This window comes from Telopea speciosissima, chromosome 1 (assembly GCF_018873765.1).
Source record: "Telopea speciosissima isolate NSW1024214 ecotype Mountain lineage chromosome 1, Tspe_v1, whole genome shotgun sequence".
Taxonomy (NCBI): Eukaryota; Viridiplantae; Streptophyta; class Magnoliopsida; order Proteales; family Proteaceae; genus Telopea; species Telopea speciosissima.
The window spans coordinates 72,828,250-72,839,628 of NC_057916.1; the positions used below are offsets into that span (position 1 = coordinate 72,828,250).

The window sequence follows — 11,379 nt, forward strand, 5'->3', positions numbered from 1 at the left end:
CTTCTTCTTCTTCTTCTTCTCGGTTTCTACTTCTTCTCAGTTTCTACTTTTTTTTTTTCTTTTAATTCTTCTCCGTTTACACACAACAACCGTATATAAACAACCGCGACCTCAGGGCCTCCTTCGATAAGGAACTGCTCCTCAAGAGAAATTTCTTCTCCGTTTTTCTTCTGCGTTCATCTCCAACCTCCCTTGCTAATTAGAAAATCTGTATCACAGAGCGAAAATCACTTCTTTGGGCCTCACTCCAATCTCCACTGGGATCTCTGTGTGGTTGTTCTTCACGAGTAAGAGATACTTCACACGCACACTCCTCCATAGTTTTATCTTCATCATCATTCTCTCCAAACTCACAGACTAATCAGAACTTATGCGGATGTTTACAAATTCTAAGGTCAAGGCCAAGGCTTGCGGTTAAATTGCTTCACTCACGGATGATTGAAGACCTCTTACACTGCTATTGCTATTTAAATCTAGCACCTGCAGTGCTGCACGATGAGTACGGCAGCGAATAATGATCCTAACTGACACAAGGATCTGTACCGTTTGAATGATTCAAGGAGGCTCATAAACCTCTTCAAAGATATAGAAGAATATATATAGAATCCCTCTTGTAGGATTGCTGACCACCGAAAGTGAGCCCAAAAATTAAGCAACTTTTCACCTTTTCCTTTTGTGTGTTTGTATTGGGTCTCTGAGGGAGATGATTTATTATATAAAGGGAATAAGCCTCTCTAGCTTTGCCTTGGCCAAGCAAGTCATTAAAACTCTCTCATATGTTTATTTCTTTCATCAGTTCCACTCCTACATTCTATTTCTTACTACTGACAATACAGAAATATCCTTGAAAAGACCAGTGATTAAATAACAGATATTAGCTATAAACTCTAGAACCATGTTAGATTCATTAAAATAATCAATTCTACGAATTCTACATATAACTTTTATAATGGCAAACCACAGTAGTGAGGCATTCACCATCACCAGCACCAGAATTCTCTATTCTCAAAGCTATTCAACTATTTTCTGCCTCTTTGACTTTTTGGGTGGATAATCCTCATTAATTACTCGACTACCATGAGCCCCCATTTCTCTCTTTTTCTTGTTACTCCTGTCTATTTCTGAACGTTCTCTCATATGTTTATCTAACCAACCAACACTTCCCAGTATTAGCAGGAATCAGAGACCCAGAAATGTGAAAAATCTCCTCGTCAAAGCTCTTGATTAAGAAGCGTATCATGCTTCCAACCTTGATCACATGTCGCTTGTTAAGTGTGCTTGCAAGTACTTCCTCACCATGCTTCCAGCCTTGATCGCCGTCGCCATCGCCGTTGCCGTTGAGGAATTGAGCCATATAGCAAGATTCCCCGAAGGCCATTGAAGGGAGATGGGGAATATGAATGGGGATTGGGGGCAGCGATGGCTATGGTTCGAAGATACGGTTGTTGTGTGTAAAGGGAGAAGAATTAAAAAAAGAAGTAGAAACCGAGAAGAAGTGAAAACTGAGAAGAAGAAGAAGAAGAGGCGAGAGAAATCAAACTAAAGGGCTAAGTTGGAATAAAATTTAAATTAGCGTTGAACAAACAGATTTAATTTCTGTTAAGTTTGTTTTATATTGGATTTTAATATTAAATAATGAAAGGAAACGTGGTTTGCTCAGTATCAGCCACGTACATGTAGCAGGAACAATCTTGCTATGGCCATAGCAGCGAAATTTTGTTCGATAGACATTGGGGTCATGGATCCGACTCCTCTACTTTCGTAAATGGTACTTCCATCTTACTTCTGTAAGACCTAAGCACGCCACGTGTATAAGAAGCCATCCAATGGCTGAAAATGAAAATATTCAAAAAATTTCAAAATTTCTTTCAAACCCAACCGGCTCAATAATTACTCCAACCAAACCCCAACCCCAAAACCCATCTTCTCTCAAATCCTTAACCTATATGAGACCCAAACCCATCTGTTTCTTATCTTCTACTTCTTCCTTCCAAAAACGATTTGCAGCCGCTACTCTCTTCTTCTCATTTTTTCGAAAATTTCAGAGAAGCATTGAGAGATCCTCTTGCTACATCTGCTGAAAACGACCCATCTGTTTCTTATCTTCTTCTTCTTTTTCCTCCCAAAAACGATTGGCAGCCGCTACTCTCTTCTGATTTGTTTTTTTGAAAATTTCAGAGAAGCATTGAGAGATCAAGGTTTATATTTCGTCTTCATCTAGAACAACAGGTGACTTGCAAATTACTATGAAATTGGTGGGGTGAATCTTCAGGTGTAGTTGCAAATTTGCAATCAAGGTTTCAATTGTGGGGAGTTGCACACTTGTTTAGTTAGCAACACAATCTGACCTAATTAATTCTTAGCTCTCAATTTCTTATTAAACTAAGCATCACAGATGGATGTAACTTGAATATAAATTTAGATTTGAGTCATCACAAAATGATGCACCCAACAAATGTGCACTATTTAGAGAAAGGAGGTAATAAAACAGATCAATAACTTAAGGGGCCCATCGTTTGCTTTTTTCTGTCTTGATTTGTGTATAAATTTAAAATGTAATCCCTAATCCAAGGTATTCTTCCTCTTGATACATGCCTTAAATGGTAGAACAGAACATGACAACTTTTTTTTTTTTTTTCCTTTCTTCCGTTTTCACTGTGCACAATCACCACCATCCTGTAGACAAACGCAAATATCTTTCCTGGATTTAATCCCATTGAATCTTTGTATGAAAAGTCAATACTGAGAGGTTTATAGTATTCTTGCCATCGGATGCAACGGGATCACATGGGGAATCCTCAGAAAATTCAGTTGGCAAAGACTTCCAGTGTAAACATGGTTCCCACTCGACTTCCTTGAGGACCTTTAGTATCTCTTCTCTTCCACAACTATTTTGCTTCCATCAGAAGAAAGATGAATACCATCTCTGAAAAAGAAAGAAAGAGACACAAGGCAAATGGAAAATATTTTTCAGACCACAAAGAAAAGTTTATCTGAATTAAGGTAGTGTTTTTGACATCTTTACGATGAATAAACTTTCGCAATGAAGGTTCCAAAATATACGACTAGAGAATGCACTAATAACCTGACAAATCATCCAGAAACCCAGAAACTAAAAAGAGATCTTTTTAATTTGAATGGAATCATCACAACAAAATTGATCAATTTCCTGAAGAGCTGATTCCAATAACATATTTGTATGGAAAAATAAGCATATGAAGAACAATTGCAACAGGAGAACTCGTTGAATGCAACAGAGAACCCAGCCCTAGACGATTGTAGGATGCTCTGAAATTTCCGGAAGAGAAGAAGGAGAGAGTAGAGGAGCGGTTGCCAAGCTCATTGCTAGCCGTTGGATGGAAGATGTCTCTGCAACTTCGTTCCTAGCAGATAAAGGGAAATTTTCAGCACCCCCCTCCGTTGGACCCTGGAATTAATGCCAACTCATTAAGTCCCAATATTTCAATTTGGGCCCAAAACCTAACGGAAATAACCAAGAGATAACTGAGTGGGAGTAAAATGTCTAATCTACCCTCAGTTGAACAAAGGGACGAAAAATGGAAATGGAAAATGGGGACTTTCTTCCCAACCCCATCTCATCCAGCTCTGATCGAACCATTCTTCTCAACCCCATCTCATCCAGCCACGATCCCAGCCTTCCCCGAACAATTCAAACTCCATGGCTGCCCTCTCGACCTCCCTAACGAGCTCTTCCACGCCTTCAATAACGCTTGCGGTGCAATGAAAATAACCCAAATGCACACATAGGGCTGAAACGAAGCCGCTGTTGCTCTGTGCAGCTGTGCTTGCCGCTTGGCTCTACTCTGTATACTCTGCATACTTTGCATACTTAGACTTGCGTTCTCGTCTGTTGCTATTGTGGTACAAGGCTCCAACCCTTGAGCTGTCCTGATGCGTTCTCGGTGTCGAAAGAGGAGAAGCTTTTCGGTGGTGAGAATGTGAATCGCCTTGAGAAGGATTGCTTGAGCAGCAACAAGGTGAGTAAGTTCCAGATTAAAGGAGAGGGAACAAGCTTTCTGGTTGTTCCAATTGCTTGAACTCACTCTACCAGACGAGTAAGTTTCAGATTAAAGCTCTCTTTCAATTCTCTCAAATCGATCCATGGTTAGAGATAACTATGTGAAATGAGAATCTGGGGAGTGAAGAGACAAAAGTCCCCCATAATGGAAATTTTCCATTTCCATTTCTTCTCCCAATTCCAAAGTCCCCATCTCCTAATTCCAGGAAAATTATCTATTCCAATTCCATGGTTGGTATTTGGGGGAAAAAACCCTAAAGCGGACACAGGAAAAAAACGAAGAGAGAGAATTCATGATGGTGCAATGACGGCATCAAAGGTGCCCTTGCAGATCCGGAGAAATTCTATTTCTCTTTTTTATCTTCTCATTTTCTCTCTTTCTGAATTTCTGTTTTTTACGTGATTAGGGTTTTAATTTGGGATGAAAAATGAGATTTGTATGGAATGGATGCAAGTGATGATTCTTTCCCCAACTTCTCGACTCTGATGATACTAAGCTATTTTTTCTCTTCTGAGAATCCAAGCCCAGAGTCTGATCCATTCTTTCCCCAACCTTTCTGTTTTTTCCTGTGAATTTTGAACCCTGAAAATTTTCTTACCTACAACCCACTTTTAGAAAGGTAGAATTGCTGAGAATATGGTGGGGGGGGAAGACTGGAGAGGGTAGTAGCGGGGTCGCAGGGAGCAAGAGAAGTAGGGTTGGAGGTGGTGGTGGTGGTGGCAGCGGCAACGGCAACGGCGGCAGTGGAAAAAACAGCAGAAGGAGAAGAAGGAGAAGAAGGGGAAGAAGGAAAGAAAAAGGAATTAAAAAAAAAAAAAAACAAGGGCAAAATTGACTTTACAATATTTCTAACATGGTGACATCACTACTTAACTGTTACAATGTGATTTCCGTTAGTTTTTGAGCCGAAATTGAAATATTGGGACTTAATGAGTTGGCATTAATTCCACGGTCCAACAGAGGGTGGGAGGCGCTGAAAATATCCCGTAGATAAATTGAGAGGAGCTCTCACGGCTTCTTTGAAATTTCCAAAAAAAAAAACAAGAAGAGACTAGCAGAGCTGCTTATAGTCTCTGCAACTTCGTTTCCAACAGATGTACCTAGAGGATCTCTCAATGCTTCTCTGAAATTTTCGAAAACAAAATCAGAAGAGAGTAGCGCCTGCCAATCGTTTTTGGGAGGAAGAAGAAGAAGATAAGAAACAGATGCGTTCGGGTCTCGTATAGGTTAGGGATTTGAGAGAAGATGGGTTTTGGGGTTGGGGTTTGGTTTAAGTAATTATTGAGCCGGTTGGGTTTGAACGAAATTTTGAAATTTTTTGAATATTTTCATTTTCATCCATTGGATGGCTTCTTGTACACGTGGCGTGCTTAGGTCTTACGGAAGTAAGATGGGAGTACCATTTACGGAAGTAGAGGAGTCGGATCCGTCGGGGTCATTGAGGATTACGATAAGTCCTCAAAAACAAGTGGCAACAAGATCGAACACCTAAGCATTCAATTTGGAGGGTGGGGTGGTCATTTCGTCACCCATATATCTGGACGTAGGGGGCGTGAGTCCGTGACCAAACAGTCTTCTGTTTTTCATATATATATATGATCAAATAATAATGGGAGAAAGATTGCTACCTGGGTGCATGCAGTGTGCTGCCTCCTGTGCTCAGATATAGTGGTATGCGAAATGAACGATGTTCCCCCATGGAAAGGCGGAATTCTTTGTGGGTACGTCGATCATTTTGCATGCTATTGTGTTTGGGTGTAGGGGCAGTGCACCACATGCGCCCAAGTAGCATTTTTTTTTCCAATAATAATATAAAGGGAAAATTGCCTAGATCTACTAGATAAAAAAATTAATTACAAAATAAGAAGGCTTAAAAATTGTTTTACATCTACTAGTTTCAATTTTAAAAAGATTTACTTAAACCCCTGAGCTAGTTACTACTCCTGCATTCCAAGAAAAAACATGATGGAACTTTCAAAAATACCCTAACACTTCATATTCTCTCTCCGTTTTTCATTCCTCTTTCTTTTTTTTTTTTTACATTTTTATTTAATTAATTAATTAACATGATGGACCCACCACCCCCTCCTCCTATTCATCCTCTCTTCCTTTTTCTTTCTTTCTTCTCCGCACAAGGCTGCAGCATCGTACCGCTGCAACTTGCAACTCCACCCCCCACCTGTAACACCTCCTCCCTCTCCCGTTCTCACTCTCCCCTCTCACTTCAATGCCGCCCTATTCGGAATTCGATGTTTCTAGTGTTTTATTGTTAATATTACAATAAAATGTTGATTATTATGGTATTAGTCGGGCTGCAAATACAAAACGTCAAAACCCAAAGCTTTTCAAATTCTCTACTAATTGTGCTATTAGAAATAATTCCCTGGCGATACGTTTTTCGCAATTTATGTTAGAGCATTTCAGCGAATTTTGTTCCTTCACTTCGCGCATCATCATCTGGGTTCCTTTCTTCTTCATCTTCAATGATGCTAAAGCGCAGTCTCCAGGGAGCTTCAACTACAACGACAGCATGGTTAATGGGTTCTGGCCAAGCCTCGTTGTTGTCATTGGAATCCTCTCCATAATGTTTTCCTTGACTTTTCTCCTCCTCGTCTACGCCAAGTTCTGTCACAGACCACTCCTTCCGACCTTCTCACTGACACCACAACCAACTCCGCTTTGGTACTGGCCGGGATGGTTAGGTATTGAGGGAAGAAAATTTTATGAGAAATCTTGAGAGCAATGATGAGAATGTTTCAGTAATTTTTGGGAGGATAAAGGGAATTAGAGAGAAGGATTCAGCAGGTCATGGGGTGAGGGACTGGGGGTTGATGTGAGCATGGTGGGGCGGGTTGCAGGTGGGGGTGGAGTTGCAGGGTTGCAACGGTGGGATGCTGCCAGCCTTGCACGGAGAGAAAGAAAGAAGAAGAAAGAGAGGAGGAAGAGGAGGTGGTGGTGGGTCCCACAATTGATAAAAAATGAAAGAATTAAATAAAAATATAAATACAATAAAATAAAAAAGGAGAGAAAAGATGAAGGGTTAGGGTATTTTTAGGCACTTCAATCATGTTTTTTCTTGGAAATCATGATTAGTAATTAACTACGGGGTTTAAGTAAATACTTTTAAAATTGAAACTAGTAGATGTAAAACAAATTTTAAACCTATTTATTTTGTAATTAATTTTTTTATCTAGTAGATCTGAGCAATTTTTCCTAATATAAAACATAATTAATTAAGAATATGGATAATTTAAAATAGGGTTGATGTTCTCTGTGGGGGGAGCGAGAGCCAATGGGAGTGCGTGAGGTGGCATCATGGGGGTGGAATTTCTGCCTTTCATGAGAGATAGGACGGTCATTTCACCTCCCTCTATATGTAGGTGTGGGCGGTACACTCCCTCATAAAGAATTTTTCTCTTTTAAAATAATACGATTAAAAGAATTGGAGAATTGTGTGAAGTCGTTCTAGCGATAGTTGGGAAACCATGTACCCGCTTGATAATCTTACTGTTGTTTCTGTGCTAAAACTATGCTGAGAAACAGTAGAACAGTTTTTTTCAAAACTATGCTGAGAAACCGCTTTTGACCCACTTGGTAAACCTGTTCTAAAAATTTGTTCCCAAGAGACTCCCTCTGTTGCTTCCCTTTGGAGAAATGGATATCAAACAAAAAACTAGGCTTGTGGTTGTGAAAATGAAAAGGCATGTAGACTTGTCGAAAATATCGGGCACAGTTTTTACAATTTGTGCTGAGAAACGATAGAACATGTTCAACATGTTCTGTCAAAAATCTTCCAGAAAGCATAAATTTTGATTTATGTTTCTAAACACACTACAAAAAACACTTCATTATCAAGTGATTTTTGGATGTTTTTTCGTTTATCAAAATAAAAAACATTAGAAACTGTTTCTCGTAAAATCATCAAGCAAGCACCATGTTTTTCCTCGTTCTTTTCAAAACTTGGTGAATTGGGCGAGCCTTGATCATGTTGAGGTATGTCAAATGAGCCGATTTTGGTTTGCTTGTCTTTTACCTGGTTCTGAGTCTTGTTTGGGATGAGATCTTTACACTTGTACGGACAGTCAAAATGTAGATCTCACTCATTGCACGAATCCAACACCCCCTAAATGAGTAGTTGACACCAAAAACTTTCAAAATTTCTTAGACCACCCCAGATGTTATGAATTTATTATTACTATATCTACTCCATACGACCTCACCCCTGCTCGAACATACTGGCCGAAAGGGATGAGGTCCTCATATTCACCCTCCCTATGAGGTCACTAGATCTTTGCCTCCTATACGTCATCTTTGCCTCCTATTCGACGTAGACTCTGTCTTGATCCCCGGAACAAGCTTTACTTCCCCTGTACGTTCGGGCTCTGTTTCATCTTATGTTCGTTGACTTCCGTTCTGTACTTTCCAATTTTTTCTTCGTCGATTTCCACTGATCTGATGGACTTGAAGGACTGGGTTTTGCTCATTTTGCTAGTATTTAATGTCCGTTGTTTTCGTTGTCTGTAGGTGGGTTGTTTTAGTTGGCTTAGGGATTTGGGTTTTGTTTCTATTTCCTTAATTTGTTCAATTTTTAAACGTGGGGTGCTTTTCTTTTCTTTAATTATTTTGACTTGGTTCCTGCAGGCCGGGTACTATGATTATTTTAATTGCTTTGGTTTTCATTTGAATTGGATTTCAACACTTTTGACATTCTGGTGTTTTGGGTTTGAGTTCTTTCACAGTTCCTTGAAGCGTCTGGACACATTGCAGAAAATCCCGTTTTCTTTAAAAAGGGGGGGGGGGGGGGGAAAGTTTCAATTTCTTTCCTATATGGATGGTTTTATTAGTGTTTAAGATTGTTGATTTTTGGTATACCAAAATCTTCTCATTCTCTGTAAATTATTGTTTCTCCATATGGAAGAATCGATGAGATTTGCAGAAGATAAACCAAAGAAGAACTGAAGAGGACCGAAGACGACGAAGAAGAAGAGTTAGATCAGCTGGATCATGTCAGAAGAAGACGCTGATTCGCACTAATGTTTGTTACTATTGTCCTTGTTATTGATCGCAGGTACCAGAATCTTCAAGCTTTCTTCGCTTGATGATTACTGTTTTGTTCGGATACTTTAAATTCTTGAAGATTTCCATGCTCTTCGTCTTAGAATATTTAGAAACTTTCTTGTTTAATTCTCCGGTGCTTCCTCCATGTGTCAGTTTTTGTTTCTATGTTTCTCTGAAGCGTATAGGTTTAGGGTTTCAATCGATTTGGTGAAGGTGAGGGCAATTTGATCATTTTATTTTTTAATTTTTAATAATTTTTATCATAAGGGCATTTTGGTCATTGCATTCTCTCTAAAATTATTGTCTAACGTCCCAGATTAACAGACAAGACCAAAATACTATAATTTATTTAAAATAAAAAGGACTTTAAAATTACAAAAATTGTAAGACGGCATTTAAACAAATGGACATTTTTAAGGGGACATTTGACAAAAACCAAAAAAAAAAAAAACTAAGGCGTGAAACGCATAGGATGGAGGAAGAACAACAATTCCTACTAAGCTCAAAAACTCTACTCTTTGTCGTTGTCACAGACCACAAAAGTAGTCCTACAAGGCTGCAACACTTTTTAACCTAGATGGAATTTCAAATTTTTTTTTTTCTCTTCCAGGTCCAATCGAGTAGGGCTCACATTCAGGTATGAGAACTCCTCTCAGTCATTCAGATGGAATCCACTCTATGTGGGTCTCGGAGGGTGGATTCGATTTGAACGGCTGTGAGCCGTTCTTGTACGTTTACGTACACCTGCCTCGTTCCAATCGCCCAATTCCCATATGAAATGACGACACATGTCCATAAGGCATTTAACGGTCCACTGTGAATTTCAAAGTTAGCTAAGGTTAACCGTGACCAAGCCCAAACCGGAGATCAGGGTATACTCTTTCCCGCTTCCCTCTCACTCTCACTCATCCCTCTCATGACTCATCAGTGTTCCCGGAGAATCAGACGTCCTCCTCACACCTCTGTGTCTTTGTGTTCCAGCTGACGGCGAAAGGAAACACCCTGCACCTGCTCTCACTGAGCAGTCAAGAGAGGGATAAGTGAGAGGGGGAGGCACGTGAGAGGGAGGCGGGAAGGAGTATACCCTGATCTCCGGTTTTGGGTGTTTCCTTCCCTTTCGTTGTCGGCTGGAACAGAGACAAAGTGAGAGAGGACGTTAACAAACACTGAGGAGTCATGAGAGGGATGAGTGAGAGAGAGAGAGAGAGGGAGGCTGGAAAGAGTATACTCTAGATGCCTTTTGGACACATGTCATTTCAAATGGGAATTGGGCGATTGGAACGGAGATAAAAATCCAACTTCAAAACTCATGTATTTGCATTTCATCACCTTAGAGAACATCAGAGCCACTATTGTAGGTCTCGACGGTAAAGAAAGGGAAGAATGGCTTTTATGTATATAAGTAATGGGAGGGTTTTTTTTTTTTTTTTTTTTGCTTTTTGGAGACAGGAGGGGGAACGAAATTTTGCTGCTACACCTTTAGCAGGAATGTTCCTGCTATAAGGCCAGCAGCCAACAAAATAGAATCTTAAAAGGATAATTTAGAAAATACTACAATCTAGGAGGGTATTTATGAACCCGAAGGGAAAGTTAATTATTCCATTTCCTTGGCTGCCAGTGTTGTAGCAGGAACATTCTTGCTATAAGTGTAGCAGCAAAATTTTTTTCCAAGAGGAGTATCCGACTTTAGGCCAACTAATCCCCCCTGGGCTTGTACATGATCCCCGCGCCATGCACGAACCTGGAGTTTCTGGACCCTCGTGAGCCTCAGGCGGGTGGCCCCAAGAAATTATACAGTGGCGAAGGTTTGGTCACGTTAAAAAAAAAAGAAAAAAAGAAAAAGTAATGGGAGGTTATCAATCCCAAGGGACAGCGTAGTTGGTAAGGGATGAGGCCTAAGGAAGCTGAAGGTCCTGAGTTCGACTTTGCCTTCCCCCTTGGGGCCACCCGCCTGAGAGGAAATTTCCTGGTGAACATGGGGGCCCTAGTATCTCCCTGTTCGTGTGTGTTGAGGTCGTGCATGAGCTTTGGGGGAATTAATCAACTAAAGGCGGGACACCTCCAATTCCAAGAAAAAAAAAAAGTAATGGGAGGTTAAAATAGACATTTCAAGTTTTAAGTTAACAGTATTATACTTTAGGGGAAAGGTTTTTTGATGTGACTGTTCTTTTTTTTTTTGGTAAATAGAGTATAAGGAAAATATCATCCCCCTCCCCTCTATGTATCCTTAATATCAACCCAATACCCAAGTTTTCAATAATGATAATGCCCTCCCCTACTT

General features: G+C 40.0%; 1 non-coding gene across 1 annotated transcript; it reads left to right on the forward strand.

Moving 5' to 3' along the window:
* Window positions 1–4,487: 4,487 nt before the first annotated feature.
* LOC122649226 lies at window positions 4,488–4,580 on the forward strand. The gene has a single exon (XR_006331200.1). It is a non-coding gene; the product is annotated as a small nucleolar RNA Z103 (small nucleolar RNA).
* Window positions 4,581–11,379: the final 6,799 nt, after the last annotated feature.